The sequence below is a fragment of the Schistocerca nitens genome, chromosome 1 (genome assembly GCF_023898315.1).
Source record: "Schistocerca nitens isolate TAMUIC-IGC-003100 chromosome 1, iqSchNite1.1, whole genome shotgun sequence".
NCBI lineage: Eukaryota > Metazoa > Arthropoda > Insecta > Orthoptera > Acrididae > Schistocerca > Schistocerca nitens.
The window spans coordinates 1031354735-1031371494 of NC_064614.1; positions in this window are offsets into that span (position 1 = coordinate 1031354735).

Consider the following 16760-nt stretch of genomic DNA (forward strand, 5'->3'; position numbering starts at 1 on the left):
CGTCTATGAGATCGTCAACAAACTATCTTTCTAGATAACAGGGATCTCGTAGCAATTATAAAGAGGGTTTGAACATTCCGTGTGAAACATGAGTGGAAAGAAGGAAGGAAGAAAGGGGTTTAAATTTTCTTTGACAGCGGGATCATAAGAGACGGACCACAAGCTCAAATTCTTTCATGGACGAGGGAGGAAATCGGCCTTGCCCTTTCAAAGGATCTATCCAGACGTTTTCCTGGAGCGACTTAAGAAACCACTGAAATTTTAAATCTGGAGGCCCGGACGCGGGTTTGAACCGTCATCCTCCCGAATGAGTGTCCAGCGTGCTAATCACTGAACACATGGGTATACAGTACTTTCTGATATAACGTATTTGGACAGCGCACGCACTGATGTTCGCACAATACCTACCAACAGACGCTGGTGACAATATCAAGAAATCATTTTTACTTCATCGCCTAGTATTCGGTTGCTTAGCCTTCTCAATGGGAAGAGCGTTCGCAACCCTTCTCGATTCCCTCTAAGATTCGAATAGCATACCGAGTGAAGTGGCGCAGTGGTTAGCATACTGGATTCACATTTGGCAGGACAGCGGTTCAGAGTCGCGTCTAGTGATCCTGATTTAGGTTTTCGTAATTTTCCTAAATCGCTAAGGCAAATGCCGGGATGATCCATTTCAAAGGGGACGGCCGACTTCCTTCCTCATATTTTCCTAAACCGACAGGACTGAAGAATTCGCACTTTGGTCCCTTCAATTAAACTCAACCAATCAAACAGCACGTTGTCTATCTACCGTCACTCATTTATAATCTTCATATGACATTCCTAAGAAATCTACGTATGGGGCGTTAAGTATTTCCGTGGTCTTATCCTTATGCCATTCATCAAATGTTCCGTTTCCAAAGATCCGACTTTAATTATTCTTGGGTAATTAGTAAATTATACAGTATCTATTTCGTCGTAACCAATGTTTTGTTGCAAGATATCTTACTGTGATGTCAGCGGTGAACGACGAAGAGAGCCTGTAGGGGTACAGTACAGAATGCTTCTTTGATCTTCTCCTCGCTTATTAGCGTACATCATAGGCTGGAGCCAACGAGCACAAGAGCTTGCTATTATGATTGTAATTAGGTATACATATACAGAACATCGGGGGTACTTTGTACCTGGCTCTGCTGGCGTTAGTAATTTTACAAATATTTTTTGGCATCTTTTTTTAGACTGTCCTGAGCTGTTTCTTTTTTCTTTATATGGTAAGCGTAAGTACATGCAAACAGAACTACGTGTAACTGGACTGTCATCTAGCTCAAGAAGTAGATTCGGGTCTTAGGAAGAACTAGCACTTAAGCGATATTCACTTTACAGACATTGGGACAGGTTCCTTAACCAAAACAAGAAAAAACATTATCTAGTAAATATAGTCTCTGACACGCATAGCTTAATAGTGATGGGCACTTGTTCATCTATCATGTTCTTCTACTGTAAACTCTTTCCTTTACATATTTTTCGAGGAAGTAGTATCGACCGAAACAAGAAAAAAATGTCCGGTAAATGTAGGCCTTCAGAGCTATGAGCACATGTTCAATAGAAGAAATAGGTTTCAGAGTACCGAAGATGTACAAATACTCATAGCTCTTCAAGTACGCAATTTAGAGCCCATGTTTACTGCATAGTCCTTCTACTTCTTCTTCTTTTTTTTGTTTTGGTGGAAGGAACCTCTGCTTAGTGTCTGTAGGGAACCACGATTGTACCCAGGCGTGCACCTCTTCGACCGAAGCAAATCGTCGGCCACTAATGTGCTTCTTTAGGGCAGTAAAAATATGGAAATCACGTAGGGAGAAATGGGTCTGAAGGATGCTCGGGTGTTCATAGCGTAGTTAGTTGGTTACCTGTTCCATTGATCAATCTCACGTTAAGGGTTATAATGTGGAACGGGTCAAGTGCATAAGACATGCACACTTGAATTAAGACTTTTTTTCTTTTTCCCTTTCTTAAAAAAAGCTTAAAATTTTTATTACGTACCCCATTCGCTTAAATGGCACAAAATGCATGTATCATACAATTAGATTAATGCATTCCTATTCAAGAATTCATATATGGTATAGGAGTAGTTGTCAAGGAGATCTGATTTCAGTTTATTTTTAAAACCGTTGCTGCTGTCTGTCAGACATTTTATTTCATCTGGTAATTTCTCGAATAGTTACCCCTTTCTGTGGCAAAGTTGGGTTCAGTAGAGGATAGTGTAAGTCTTTCTTTCTTCTGGTTTTGTAATCATGAACGTCACTGTTGTTCTTAAACTGGTCCATATTTTTGGGAACAAATTTCATTACTTAGTAAATGTACCATGAGATTGTTGTAAGAATTCCTAACCTTTTAATGATATACCTACAAGATCTGTGACTATGGGACCCACACATTTCTCTAACTACTTTCTTTTGAGCAGTAAATACTTTCTGCCTACCTGCAGTGGAGTCAAATCTATCCTGAAAACATATGTGCGACTACTTTTGAAATAATAAACAGTTTACTTCTTTTCTGCCCATTATACATACTGGTATTTGCTTCCAACTGTTGTTAATTTGTGTATCATGCATGACAGCTGCGACTCTTGGAGCACGTAGCATTTTCTTCACGCCTCCTTCTGGACTATCTAGAGTGTATGTTCATCATAAATGTAAGCCAGCACTCCATCCACTTCACCTGCCCATCCAATAACTCCTTGGTCCCAAAACACTGACTTATCGAGTCTTTGTCTTTTATTTAAACTGCAAGCCATCCGAATGCGTGGGACACTTACCGCAGTCAACTGGTCTCAAATATATGTTTATTCATTTGCCTACTCTCGTAACTTCATGAGGACAGAATAGTCTGAGGATGATAAAAAAGATCGAAACCGCTAACTGAATAAAAAAATTTTGGCGATCGGTGACTGATGTGGCATTTACAAAATTTCTTAACCCAGATCGCTGTCACCTTTACAGTGATAATGTCACCGCCCAGGAAAATAAAAGACTTTTGTAGACTGGAGACATGTTAGGTGGTTGAACGTGACAGGCCCCCATTAATGGCGTGAACTGCAAGTGACGTCATAATTGCTGAACAATTTTTATTGTAAATTCTGTCTACCATGTCGAGAGTCCTGTTGATAGCGTCATCTATTGGTTCGTCTTAGTGGAAGCCAGCCTCACAAGGACAAAGCATCAGAGCTCTCCGTATTTGCACAGTGACATCTGCTGAATTTCCGTCAGGGTATTTATTAGACATCGATATGCAGCTCTTCGATTCAGGAGGATTTTGGTCTAGGCGTTCCTTTAAGCGCACAATACGTTCTGATTTCCAGTCACTGGTACATGGTCCTGCCTCAGGCTCTCCTTCAATGGATGTGTTGGCACTATAATTAATCGTTCGCTCGACGAAAGATCCGTACCCAAAGACTGGAAAGTTTCACAGGTCACACCAATATTCAAGAAATGTAGTAGGAGAAATCCACGTAATTACAGACCCATATCATTAAAGTCGATATGCAGCAGGATTTTGGAACATATATTGTGTTCGAAGATTATGAATTGCCTTGAAGAAAATGGTCTATTGAAACACAGTCAACATGGGTTTACAAAACATCATTCTTTTGTAACACAACTAGCTCATTGTTTGAATGAAGTATTGAGTGCCATTGGCAAGGGATTTCAGATCGATTCTGTATTTCTTGATTTCTGGAAGGCTTTTGACACCGTATCACACAAGTGGCTTGTAGTGAAATTGCGTGCTTACCGTCTCAGTTATGTGACTGGATTTGTGATTTCCTGTCAGAGAGATCAAAGTTCGTAGTAACTGAAGGAAAGTCATCAAGTAAAAATCTGGCATTCTCCAAGATAGTGTTGTAGGTTCTTTGCTGTTCCTTATCTATATAATCAATTTGGGAGACAATCTGAGCAGACGTCTTAGGTTGTTAGCAGATGACGCTGTCGCTGTCGACTAATAAAGTCATCAAAAGATAAAAATAAGTTGCAAAACAATTTAGAAAAGGTATCTGAATGGTGCGAAATACGGTAATTGATGGTAAATGAGAGGTGGCAGAAGCCCACTCTCATATTTCTATCTTACTCTGAGTAATTCGATTTTTCTCTCTAATTGCATGCGGTGAAAAGTTGCTATTCCTTCACATGCGGACTTCCCATGCAGCGTCTCTCGTCACCCGGGAGGTCCGGTGACAGGCGGGCTCTGCTGATCTTGAAAGGGTTAAGCCGACCGGTGTGAGGGAGTCGAGTGAATGCTTTCCAGACGCCGACATTGTCATAATAGCGGCGGAGACACACCCCAGGGGCCTGAAGGAGCGGCTGGGCTACAGATTCCGTTACTTTGCAGAAACTTAGCGAAAACACTTTCTGGCGGCTACCACCGAGGCGTGGGAATGACTTGTGTTCCCATGTAGTCTTGGCGGGCAAATTCCCGCGTTTTCTGCAAAGTCGTATATGTGATTGGCTTGCTCAGGGCATAGCTCCGTGACGTAGCAAAACCGGCGCAGAAATTGGCGCCAAGATCTCAATTGGTGGAATGGTAGTGCTTCGGCAATAGAGTGAAATTTTCCGCCGGTTTTCGAGTTGCTGATTGAAACGTTTAACCACGGCCACTGTCGTGGGGGCGGGAATGTTCTGTGTTCAGTTTGTACGGGTGTACTTGTGGGAGTCAGTTCTCGCCTTTCAGTCAGAGTAGGTTACAAGACCGAGCTCTCACTGTTCTGGACAGCCTTCCTTCTGTTGGCTGTCTAATATACTTTTATTTGATTGTAACTGTTTAACGAAGTTGCTGAAGTTTCGACTTCAACGTGACTTTCCGAGTACAGTTGGCAATTGAGCGTTCTGCGTACAAGCGGGCTATGTTGTCTGTCTTGGGCAGTTTTGGCTAAAGTTGACTGTATCAGAGTTACTGTGTGACTTCGCTTGTTAAAATCAATCACCGTACCGTCAGTGATTGTGTGGCGAGCCTTCTTCGTCTCCTTCAGAGGCGCATTTGTATTGATAGGAAGTCTTTAGTCTGGAACAACCAGACTAGGACAATTTGTTTCGGTCTATACTCGCGACATTATCATTACCACGATGGGACATCGAAGCAACCAGCCATCGCTTCTGGTACGCCAGATCGTGTCCTTGCAGGTAAGAAGACAGCTTGGTAATGTATATCTGCAGCACCGGCAGACTAGGGAACTTGCACTGTGATAATCAGAGCTCAACAGAGCGCGCCAGTTCGTCTTTTCTTTGTTCTGTCTTGGGTGTTCATTGTCTGAGTTATCACTACCGTAGCAGCAATTAATGTTAAGTTGGCTGGGTGTTTTTTTTAAGATTTGAGTTGCAAGGAATTGGCTCCACATAACACTTTGTCATAAATGTCATAATCTAGTTTATGGACAATTTCAGCTTCACAGCATTTATTTGAGTATTCAATTTGATCGAATTTGAGGTATTGTAAATGTTTCATGTGTTTTGTTTATGATTTTGAGTTTACTCGTAATAAATCAAATTGTTATTTTGGACAGAACTTTCATTCTGTTAATCGGTAGAGCAACCCTTTCATTTCTCACTACGTTACTGAAACTTTCCTTTATTTAATTAATGTCTATCAAATTAAATTATTGCAGGTGCCAAACTCTTTTCTACTCCACTTGCAGGCTCGATTACAGTCAGTTCGCGTTTGTTCTTAATCCATGTGCAACAGCAAAAGTAGGAGTTAGAAAAGGGGGGCTTAGAGCATCATTTCCATATGAAAATTCGAGAAGAATTTAGTGTTAAATGCACTGCTAGCCCCGGCACCTCGCATAAATAACGAAAAGTGTGAGGTCATCCATACGAGTGCATGAAGGATTTCGTTAAACTTCGGTTACACGATAAATCAGTCAAATCTGAAATCCGTTAATTCAACTTAATACCTAGTAATTACAATTACTAATTACTTAGTTACGAACTTGTAATATATCACAAAATCAATTTACTTTCCGACGCAAACAAAAACGGGAGAACTGTATGTGTCACATGTTAAATTAACATGCAGAACTCAAGAAACTAAACTACCAAAGCACACAGATGGAACTATACAATTTTTTCCTGGTTAGGAACTCGTAAAACATCACAAAATCGTTTAGTTCCATATTGGTGCTTTTGTCTCGGCCGGCTGATGCTGCCTGAGTACGGTGTAGAACAGTGTTTTTAGTTTAGTCTTAACTAAAGAGTCCAGTCTCTTTTTCGGCATATAATTTGCTTGTACCCACCGAAGGATCTAGCTAAGAACATATGCCCTGAACTGTGTTTAAATAATGTATGTTGGAAGAAGCTTTTTACGCAATAGATGCATCCTGGTGAGAGGCACCCACATGCCTTGCTCATATTGTTGCATCAAGCAGTCAGGCCTGCAAAATGAGTGGTCTGCCAAGCGAGTGGACTCATTCTTATTTATCGAGTAACATGTACTCTAGTACTCACAATTAAGTTAAAAGTTATTCTCCTATTTGAATATTACGCAACGGAAACGCACATCTGACTATTAGTAATTTACAGAACTCTGACTGTTCACTACGCACTCGCAATACCACATTTTCTTTCTTATTTAACAACTTTGATCAACACGTGGCCATCGCACTGAATATGAATGGCGCACACATTATAAATTCTGGATATCATGACAACATACAATTCGAAGCAAAAGGCCACCAATCTTTTTCTTTTCACTATCTTATTTATTCCAATAAATTCTATTACCTACAATTATTTAACGCTACAGTGCACTTTCTGGATAGGATGGTGGATCTTTTGCTATATCTCACACTTCCACTCTCACAACCATCAACACGAAACTTTCCTCCAGACCGAACGGTACAAAAGGAACATGCATAACCCACTATCCCTGAAACTACCTTGCTACTCTCCCATGCAAACCACACATACTTACATTACATGACATACACCACACTGCAACACGGAATACAACCCAAGGAATAGTCACAACATTATAATCACATCACTTTCACCTTTCCCACTTCAATTAGTATTTCTACATCTACATCTATACTCCGCGAGCCACCTTACGGTGTGTGGCGGAGGGTACTTATTGTACCACTATCTGATCCCCCTTCCCTGTTCCATTCACGAATTGTGCGTGGGAAGAACGACTGCTTGTAAGTCTCCGTATTTGCTCTAATTTCTCGGATCTTTTCGTTGTGATCATTACGCGAGATATATGTGGGCGGTAGTAATATGTTGCCCATCTCTTCCCGGAATGTGCTCTCTCGTAATTTCGATAATAAACCTCTCCGTATTGCGTAACGCCTTTCTTGAAGTGTCTGCCACTGGAGCTTGTTCAGCATCTCCGTAACGCTCTCGCGCTGACTAAATGTCCCCATGACGAATCGCGCTGCTTTTCGCTGGATCATGTCTATCTCTTCTATTAATCCAACCTGGTAAGGGTCCCATACTGATGAGCAATACTCAAGAATCGGACGAACAAGCGTTTTGTAAGCTACTTCTTTCGTCGATGAGTCACATTTTCTTAGAATTCTTCCTATGAATCTCAACCTGGCGCCTGCCTTTCCCACTATTTGTTTTATGTGATCATTCCACTTCAGATCGCTCCGGATAGTAACTCCTAAGTATTTTACGGTCGTTACCGCTTCCAATGATTTACCACCTATGGCATAATCGTACTGGAATGGATTTCTGCCCCTATGTATGCGCATTATATTACATTTATCTACATTTAGGGAAAGCTGCCAGCTGTCGCACCATTCATTAATCCTCTGCAGGTCTTCCTGGAGTACGTACGAGTCTTCTGATGTTGCTACTTTCTTGTAGACAACCGTGTCATCTGCAAATAGCCTCACGGAGCTACCGATGTTGTCAACTAAGTCATTTATGTATATTGTAAACAATAAAGGTCCTATCACGCTTCCTTGCGGTACTCCCGAAATTACCTCTACATCTGCAGATTTTGAACCGTTAAGAATGACATGTTGTGTTCTTTCTTCTAGGAAATCCTGAATCCAATCACAAACCTGGTCCGATATTCCGTAAGCACGTATTTTTTTCACTAAACGTAAGTGCGGAACCGTATCAAATGCCTTCCTGAAGTCCAGGAATACGGCATCAATCTGCTCGCCAGTGTCTACGGCACTGTGAATTTCTTGGGCAAATAGGGCGAGCTGGGTTTCACATGATCTCTGTTTGCGGAATCCATGTTGGTTATGATGAAGGAGATTTGTATTATCTAAGAACGTCATAATACGAGAACACAAAACATGTTCCATTATTCTACAACAGATTGACGTAAGTGAAATAGGCCTATAATTATTCGCATCTGATTTATGACCCTTCTTGAAAATGGGAACGACCTGTGCTTTCTTCCAGTCGCTAGGTACTTTACGTTCTTCCAGAGATCTACGATAAATTGCTGATAGAAAGGGGGCAAGTTCTTTAGCATAATCACTGTAGAATCTTAAGGGTATCTCGTCTGGTCCGGATGCTTTTCCGCTACTAAGTGATAGCAGTTGTTTTTCAATTCCGATATCGTTTATTTCAATATTTTCCATTTTGGCGTCCGTGCGACGGCTGAAGTCAGGGACCGTGTTACGATTTTCCGCAGTGAAACAGTTTCGGAACACTGAATTCAGTATTTCTGCCTTTCTTCGGTCGTCCTCTGTTTCGGTGCCATCGTGGTCAACGAGTGACTGAATAGGGGATTTAGATCCGCTTACCGATTTTACATATGACCAAAACTTTTTAGGGTTCTTGTTTAGATTGTTTGCCAATGTTTTATGTTCGAATTCGTTGAATGCTTCTCTCATTGCTCTCTTTACGACACTGCCCCACTTCGTAATTTTTCTTTCCTACTATGAACTCTGGAGGATATATGCACGTCTTCCTGTGCAATGCAAGCCAAATGACGTTGCTGGATAGACAGCTGACTCACCTTGCTTCTCTCTCAGAGTATTATAGTTTGAATCAAGCGTCACACGGAAACATAACACGCAAAGTAATATTAAAAACATATTCATCACACACGCGCGTCCTCAACTGATACCATGGATGAGTACTTCTCACTATCCTTTGTCTCATACACAGACTGAAACTCACACAGTACTCACCACGTGGAAGTACTCGTCTCTAATTTCGAGTCCTGCACACGCCATTTCTTAAATATTTCCAACTTATAGTACACACGCTAGTAATTCAGCTTAACTTAAGCACTCGGAAGTATTTCAACTTATTGCTACACGTGGTTTCATTGTGACCGTTGGTCACTTCCGAAGATTACTACAGTCCCCTTAATATTACCTGCCTGACATTTAATTCTCCCCACATAAGTTCCTGAAATAGAGAAATTATCATTCTAAACTACTGTTAAGTATTTCACATGCATACCACGTCTCCACTCTTTTGCCTTTACGGAGCACACCTAAGACAGGTCTTACCAACACTAGATCCAGCGGCAGAGTGCTGAAACATGGCCGTTCTTCAGGTCCTCTCGCACCTCTGCCGACGTGGGGGAGCACCTTGCTACTGTATTGGTCAGCCACATTTCAGGTGCTCAAAGCTCAGGTAAATTTCATCTCTTTGGTCCCACCAAAGGTGACCCAAGTACCGTCTCAAAGATGATCATATATTCACATTCACTATCTGCGGTTAGCAGACGACCATACATTCATTCATTTCACAGATCTCAGGGATTTATTTTGTGGGAGTGCACATGTGATCAATTAAAGAAATAAATTGTCATTCTTTCCCACACTGGTATCTGGCTTGGCTGTATTAATAGAAATTGAGTTATTATTAGAAAAAAATATGTTGTTCTGACAAGAATAACGAAGAATGTTGTACCTATTTTCAATGTCGGGCGGTACTGTACCCGTTCACTGGTTCTGCTTTTTCAGGTCTCAAACTTAAAATTTTTTTACCACATTCCTTATTGCAGTGTTTTAGGCAATTGTTCTGATATTAAAACAGATAATAATCCCTTTACTTTCTGGGACATACATCTCTACTAAGCGTGTTCATCCTGTTCAAATGGTTCAAATGGCTCTGAGCACTATGGGACTTAACGTCTGAGGTCATGAGTCCCCTAGAACTTAGATCTACTTAAACCCAACTAACCTAAGGACATCACACATCCATACCCGAGGCAGAATTCGAACCTGCGACCGTAGTGGTCTCGCGGTTCCATACTATAGCGCCTAGAACCGCTCGGCTACCCCGGCCGGTGTTCATCCTGTAATTGCAGACATTACTGATGGTTAAAACCGCTGAAGGCAGAGGTCGCCAACCACTATAATGGATTATAGCAGCGGATACAATAACTTTAGTACAGTCCTATCATTCAGACCTACCTCTTCAATTTACGCTATAAAAGGTCGTCAGAGGCAGTCTGAAAACATGTAAGAGTGTTGCAGGATAGTTTGTGCTAAGAAGTTATTTTTAAGAAAAAAAATATACACGTTGTGCCATTTAGGACCGAATTAGCATTGAAGGCCGTTGCACGAGCATATTCAAGCGATCTACTGATTACAATTAGGGTCAGTTGTTTTCGTAACGAAGATGATAGCACAAGACTGCTCAGCCATTGGCTCGGTTTCGATCCTTACCACTGCCCCATGTCCAATTTTAGTATCGCTTTCTTGCTCGGTTCAGGAAACCAAACAAAGGACGTATTTGGCGACACCGTCTCAGACGGTCCGGTCGAATTTGAAATTTCAGTGCTAATTAAGTCGGAAATAGCGCTATGTATCAAATTCCTTTCTTAATTATTTCTCAGCACAACCTAACCAGCAATTTCCTTATAAGATTTGTAGACTGTTTCCGACCACCAATCGTGAAACTCTGATATTCGTATGACGCTGGACACAGACGTTAGTATGAAAACAGGATCGTCTCTAAACACCCGAAGCATGGTAAAAGAACACTGCCATTGGGTCCCTCGTGGGACACGTCAGTACTGTCCGACGCCAGGGGCCGAGTAAGTCAAAACATACGTGAAGCGACGTATCTAGATCGCCAAGTCACCACTGGAGTATTTTCGTGTGGGGGTTGTTTTCATAGGATAAAATGGAGTCCTGATATTTGGCCAACGTCTCTGGCTAGCCAAGGTGCTCTGTACAATGGGCAAGTCAGTACATTGCCTTGTTAATTCCATGGTGTATTTCAACACTTAGTTTGAAAAATACTCTGAATTAGTCACAAAGTGAAACACAGTCGCAGTACAGTAAATCAAATGGTTCATAGCCCCAAAACAGAACAGAACAATGCAGAGTAAACAGAAAGTGCAAGGATCAGAAGCCAAGTCGCCCTACATAGATAACAATGTCCTCCAAAGCAAGAATCCAGTAAAGAATCAATTCAGATTCCGACGGCAGGTTTTGACGATGTCAGCCTACTTCACAAGATGCAAAGTACTTTTAAATGAAATGGAATGACCAATTCTGGCTCCTAATTACTCGTCATGCCCCGTAATTGACAGCACCACTGCCCATGTTGCTAGGGCTGCGATGTACTGCATGTCAAATGGCTCAAATGGCTCTGAGCACAATGGGACTTTGCTTCTGAGGTCATCAGTCCCCTATAACTTAGAACTACTTAAACCTAACTAACCTAAGGACATCACACACATCCATTCCCGAGGCAGGATTCGAACCTGCGACCGTAACGGTCGCGCTGTTCCAGACTGTAGCGCCTAGAACCGCTCGGCCGCCCCTACTGCATGTCATCTTGTCTCTATAGCAGAGCAAGACTATGGGTCGCCTATAGTCCGGGACACAATATCTCAGCTTTTGTCAAAATGATGTGCCACGTTTTGCACTGTAGTTACGTTGGTTATACTCTCTGACAGTGACGACTTGTCCTCTCTGACTGAAATGCGGCCTTATCTGTGGCAGTGTAGCGTTAGAAGACCAGCACTGACTCGGAACAGTGACGGCGAGTAAGCAACAAGCGCCCCGATGTATGCCCGGTAGGAGCAAACAATTTGTTTACTTTGTTCTGGACGGAAGAGGCCGTGCTCTGTCGTACAGGATGTCGTCATTGTGTATATTGGTGACTAGTGTACCGAGCACTGAACACTGTGAACGAATAAGACATGCAGAAATTGTTTACATTAACGGTGTCGGAGACTCAGTATTTTCAGGTACTGTGTAATAATCATTTTGTCTCTGTTTATGGCTCCATGCAGTCAAATACAGCAGTTTTTGGTGAAGCATTTGCTAGATTTCTTGCCCCACGTGAGACCTTGATGCCCACTTGGTAAAAGACGCATTGTTTTAGTCGTTGTTCTCTAGTGATAAACACCTCCAGACTTTGTTGCTAAACTGAGTGAAGCTAATGTACGCCGCGTTAACTACTATTTGCGCATATGCCGTTGGGCTCAACTACATTACTGTGACTTTTTTCCCCCTATTAATTCAGTGGTAGCCATTGCCTTATTTGTATTAAAAATATGTACAATATACTTACTTTACTCTGCCGATTTACGATAACCTTGCGCTTGGCACATGCACTAGAGATATATAGGAGTGTACTATGAGATATTTATATACTGTATGAAGGACACGGAAACCGATCAGTCGGTGTTATCATTAAACGAGCGGTACCTGGGAATTGGAGGAACATTGCAAAGGCAAGGAAGCTTCGCTGATAATTGTGGTTGATAATAATAATTTTTAATGTTGATCTGACTGCCAGATGAAGTAGGCAGAATTTGATTGATATACGATTGTGCTCATTACTCGTTGGTTTTATGAGTACAGTTTATGTAGTTACCGACGTATTAAAAACTGTGATACCGTTACTTACGATTACGGTGTAGTTTGCTTTTAAAATTGCAGCCTCATTACAATCAGCGGCCGTACAATTCCTTTACCCACAAAATTTGGGCTTACGAATATTCTGGTGTTTGTAGTGTAATTCCAATTCTGACTTCTTACATGATGCTCTCGTGAGTAGCTGTTACTGCGTCCAATCGAGTTTTAATTCGTCAGCTTCTTTGCTGCTGGATGAATAATTGTTTGAAGAGCAGTTTACTCATGTTCAGCTACTGCTGGTTTGATAATTATCATGTATCGACATAACAGCTTGTTCCTAAGAGATATTTGAAGATAAAGACAATTGCTCAATAGAATACACAATTGTAATTTGCTGATCTGTGAATTTTTTTAGTAAAGTTTTTTTTGCATAAAATATCCGTCACTTAACCGTTTCCATCATTTCCTAATCTTCTGTACTGTGTTTTGTGGAACACCTTACAGATATGTGTGAGCTCATGCTGCTATCCAGACCACGTGATCTCTTTAGTACTGACACGTCTAAAACGCATGGATAGAGTTCCGACAAATTTTCACGATTTGGAAAAGACTACAGGCCCTTCACGGCTGGAGGTGGTACCCCATAGACTTCATTCGATACTTCGTCGCTGCCTTCATTGGGTCTAAGGGGAGCAGAAGATAGCCCTTAATTTCACAGCTAATGAGTTTATTACTAAAGGCTGCGAAAATGTTGCCCTACTGAATCTTCCACTACCTAGCAATATTACTATGTAATGCAAATATTGACATACATCCTTCAGCATAAGATGAAAACGAAAAGAGTAAGTACGGATGATTACATGAGGGGAAGGGATTTTTGGTAAAACAGGTTACACTCGTAAGCAATTTATGAGGAGGCCACAGCTCACTACTCACGCTATCACCTTCTAAAAGGCGGCTGTGTCGAAGGCGCGAGAGAAGGAATTATTAATACAGTTGTTCGTCGATTTCCATGCGCGAGCGATAAGTCACCCTTTTCTGCCTGAGCCTCCGTGGCACACCGAAAGCCGGCCGACCCGTGACAGAGGATGGTACGACGCTTACCGGGGCCTTGTTAAAAGCGACTTAGGCGCCGGAATGATGTTATTTATGACGACGGCCGTACTGTCGTGTGCTTCCGCCCGGTGATGGGGATAAAAGGTTCGCAGCGCTGCGAAACAGCGGCGCGGCCTCGCTGGAACAAAGCAATGAGGCGAAAAAAGCGGCCGGAATGCTGCCGTTCCGCCCGTGGCCAAGCGCGACAAGCCTGTAGGCTTCCAGTCCAGCGCCGCTGGAATATTGCCAGCCAAAGCTCATCGTTAAGGAAGGATCGGCTGGGAAATACTGCGTTTTTTGTTGCCAGGATTTGAATGTAGCGTTTCGAGTGACCTTTCGCTGCACCTTCAACCGTTATTCGGTCGGTGTACCTAGCCCGTCTGTTCTGTTGTTCATTTAGTTGCTGCCTTTGCTTATGTGATTACTTCTTCGATAGTTCCAGACTAATAAACTACTAGCCATTAAAGTTGCTACACCAAGAAGAAATGCAGATGATAAACGGGTATTCATTGGACAGAAATATCACACTAGAACTGACGTGTGATTACATTTTCACGCAATTTGGGTGGATAGATTCTGAGAAATCAGTGCCCAGAACAACCACCTCTGGCCGTAATAACGGCCTTGATACGCCTGGGCATGGCGTGTACAGGTACAGCTGCCCATGTAGCTTCAACACGGTACCACAGTTCATCAAGAGTAGTGACTGGCGTATTGTGACGAGCCAGTTGCTCGGCCACCATTGACCAGACGTTTTCAATTGGTGAGAGATCCGGAGAATGTGCTGGCCAGGGCAGCAGTCGAACATTTTCTGTATCCAGAAAGGCCCGTACAGGCCTTGCAACATGCGGTCGTGCATTATCCTGCTGAAATGTAGGGTTTCGCAGGGATCGAATGAAGGATAGAGCCACGGGTCGTAACACATCTGAAATGTAACGTCCACTATTCAAAGCGCCGTCAATGCGAACGAGAGGAGACCGAGACGTGTAACCAGTGGCACCCCAAACCATCACGCTGGGTGATACGCCAGTATGGCAATGACCAATATACGCTTCCAATGTGCTTTCACCGCGATGACGCCAAACACGGATGCGACCATCATGATGCTGTAAAATGACGTTTTGCCATTCGTGCACCCAGGTTCGTCGTTGAGTATACCATCGCAAGTGCTCCTATCTGTGATGCAGCGTCAAGGGCAACTGCAGCCATGGTCTCCGAGCTGATAGTCCATGCTGCTGCAAACGTCGTCGAACTGTTTGTGCAGATGGTTGTTGTCTCGCAAACGTGCCCATCTGTTGACTCAGGGATCGAGACGTGGGTGCACGATCCGTTACAGCCATGCGGATAAGATGCCTGTCATCTCGACTGCTAGTGATAAGAGGCCGTTGGGATCCAGTACGGCGTTCCGTATTACCCTCCTGAACCCACCGATTCCATATTGTGCTAACAGTCATTGGATCTCGACCAACGCGAGCAGCAATGTCGCGATACGATAAACCGTAATCGCGATAGGCTACAATCCGACCTTTATCAAAGTCGGAAACGTGATGGTACGCATTTCTCCTCCTTACTCGTGGCATCACAACAACGTCTCACCATTCAACGCCGGTCATCTACTGTTTGTGTATGAGAAATCGGTTGGAAACTTTCCTCATGTCAGCACGTTGTAGGTGTCGCCACCGGCGCCACCCTTGTGTGAAAGCTCTGAAAAGCTAATCATTGGCATATCACAGCGTCTTCTTCCTGTCGATTAAATTTCGCGTCTGTAACACGTCATCTTCGTGGCGTAGCAATTTTAATGGACAGTAGTGTAGTACTCAAAGAATTAATTTTTGAAGTCATTGTGGGACGACATCAGTCGTAAGTACACATTCTAATTTATGAAGGGATAGTCAACTTGGTACTGGAGGGTTGTGTGTGATACGAACTGCAGAAGAATATGAAGAGGTGAGTTCAGCAAGCAGGTTCAAATGGATGTGGGTTGCAGTAGTTATTCGGAGATGAAGAAATAGAGTAGCGTGGATAGCTGAATCTAACCAGTCTTCAGACTGAAGAACACAACAGCAACACAGTCAGCTGTAAGTATAGGATTCCTTAATCGTGGTGAATGTCGAAAAAATTATTCAGGGTATGCGACCGCATTGCCAGAATGTAAAATTCTCCGACGTTTTAGTCAGTGGTGCAAAATGGCCTTCCCAGGGGTAAGCATACCACACTAAGGCAGGCCATCTGCAACAGTGGCCGAAACATCAGAGAATTCGACATACTGACAATGAGGTCACATCCCCAAAGAACTTTACTGACAACACAGTTAATATTTCCATATCAAACTATTCAGACCCCGGCGAACGGTCTACCCCACGGGAGGCCCTAGTCACACCCCATTTACATTTACATTTTTAGAAATATTTGTTTATTAAATTGTGGTAACTGCGTTCGGGCTACAAGACCGTCCTCAGCAAAAAGCTCTAATTGACGCGAAAAAACGATGCACAGCGCCGCTGTGTACAGACATGTAACCGTCTCCAACTTTGAGCTGTTAGTGACGGGTACTGGACAATTGTAGCCAGGAACGCCGTGTACCAACTGCTAGCGTCATCTGGAGCCTTTGGTCCGAGGGTGGACTGATAGACGGAAACCGGTTACCACAATTACATAAAAAGTAATTGCTATCTGGACTGCTTGTTGTTGTTGTTGTAGTCTTCAGTCCAAAGACTGTTTTCATGCAGCTCTCCATGCTACTCTATCCTGTGCAAGCTTCTTCATTCCCCAGTAACCACAAAAACCTACATCCTTCTGAAACTGCTTAGTGTATTCATCGCGTGGTCTCGCTCTACGATTCGTACCCTCCACGCTTCTCTCCACTGTTAAATTGGTGATCCCCTGATGCCTCAGAACG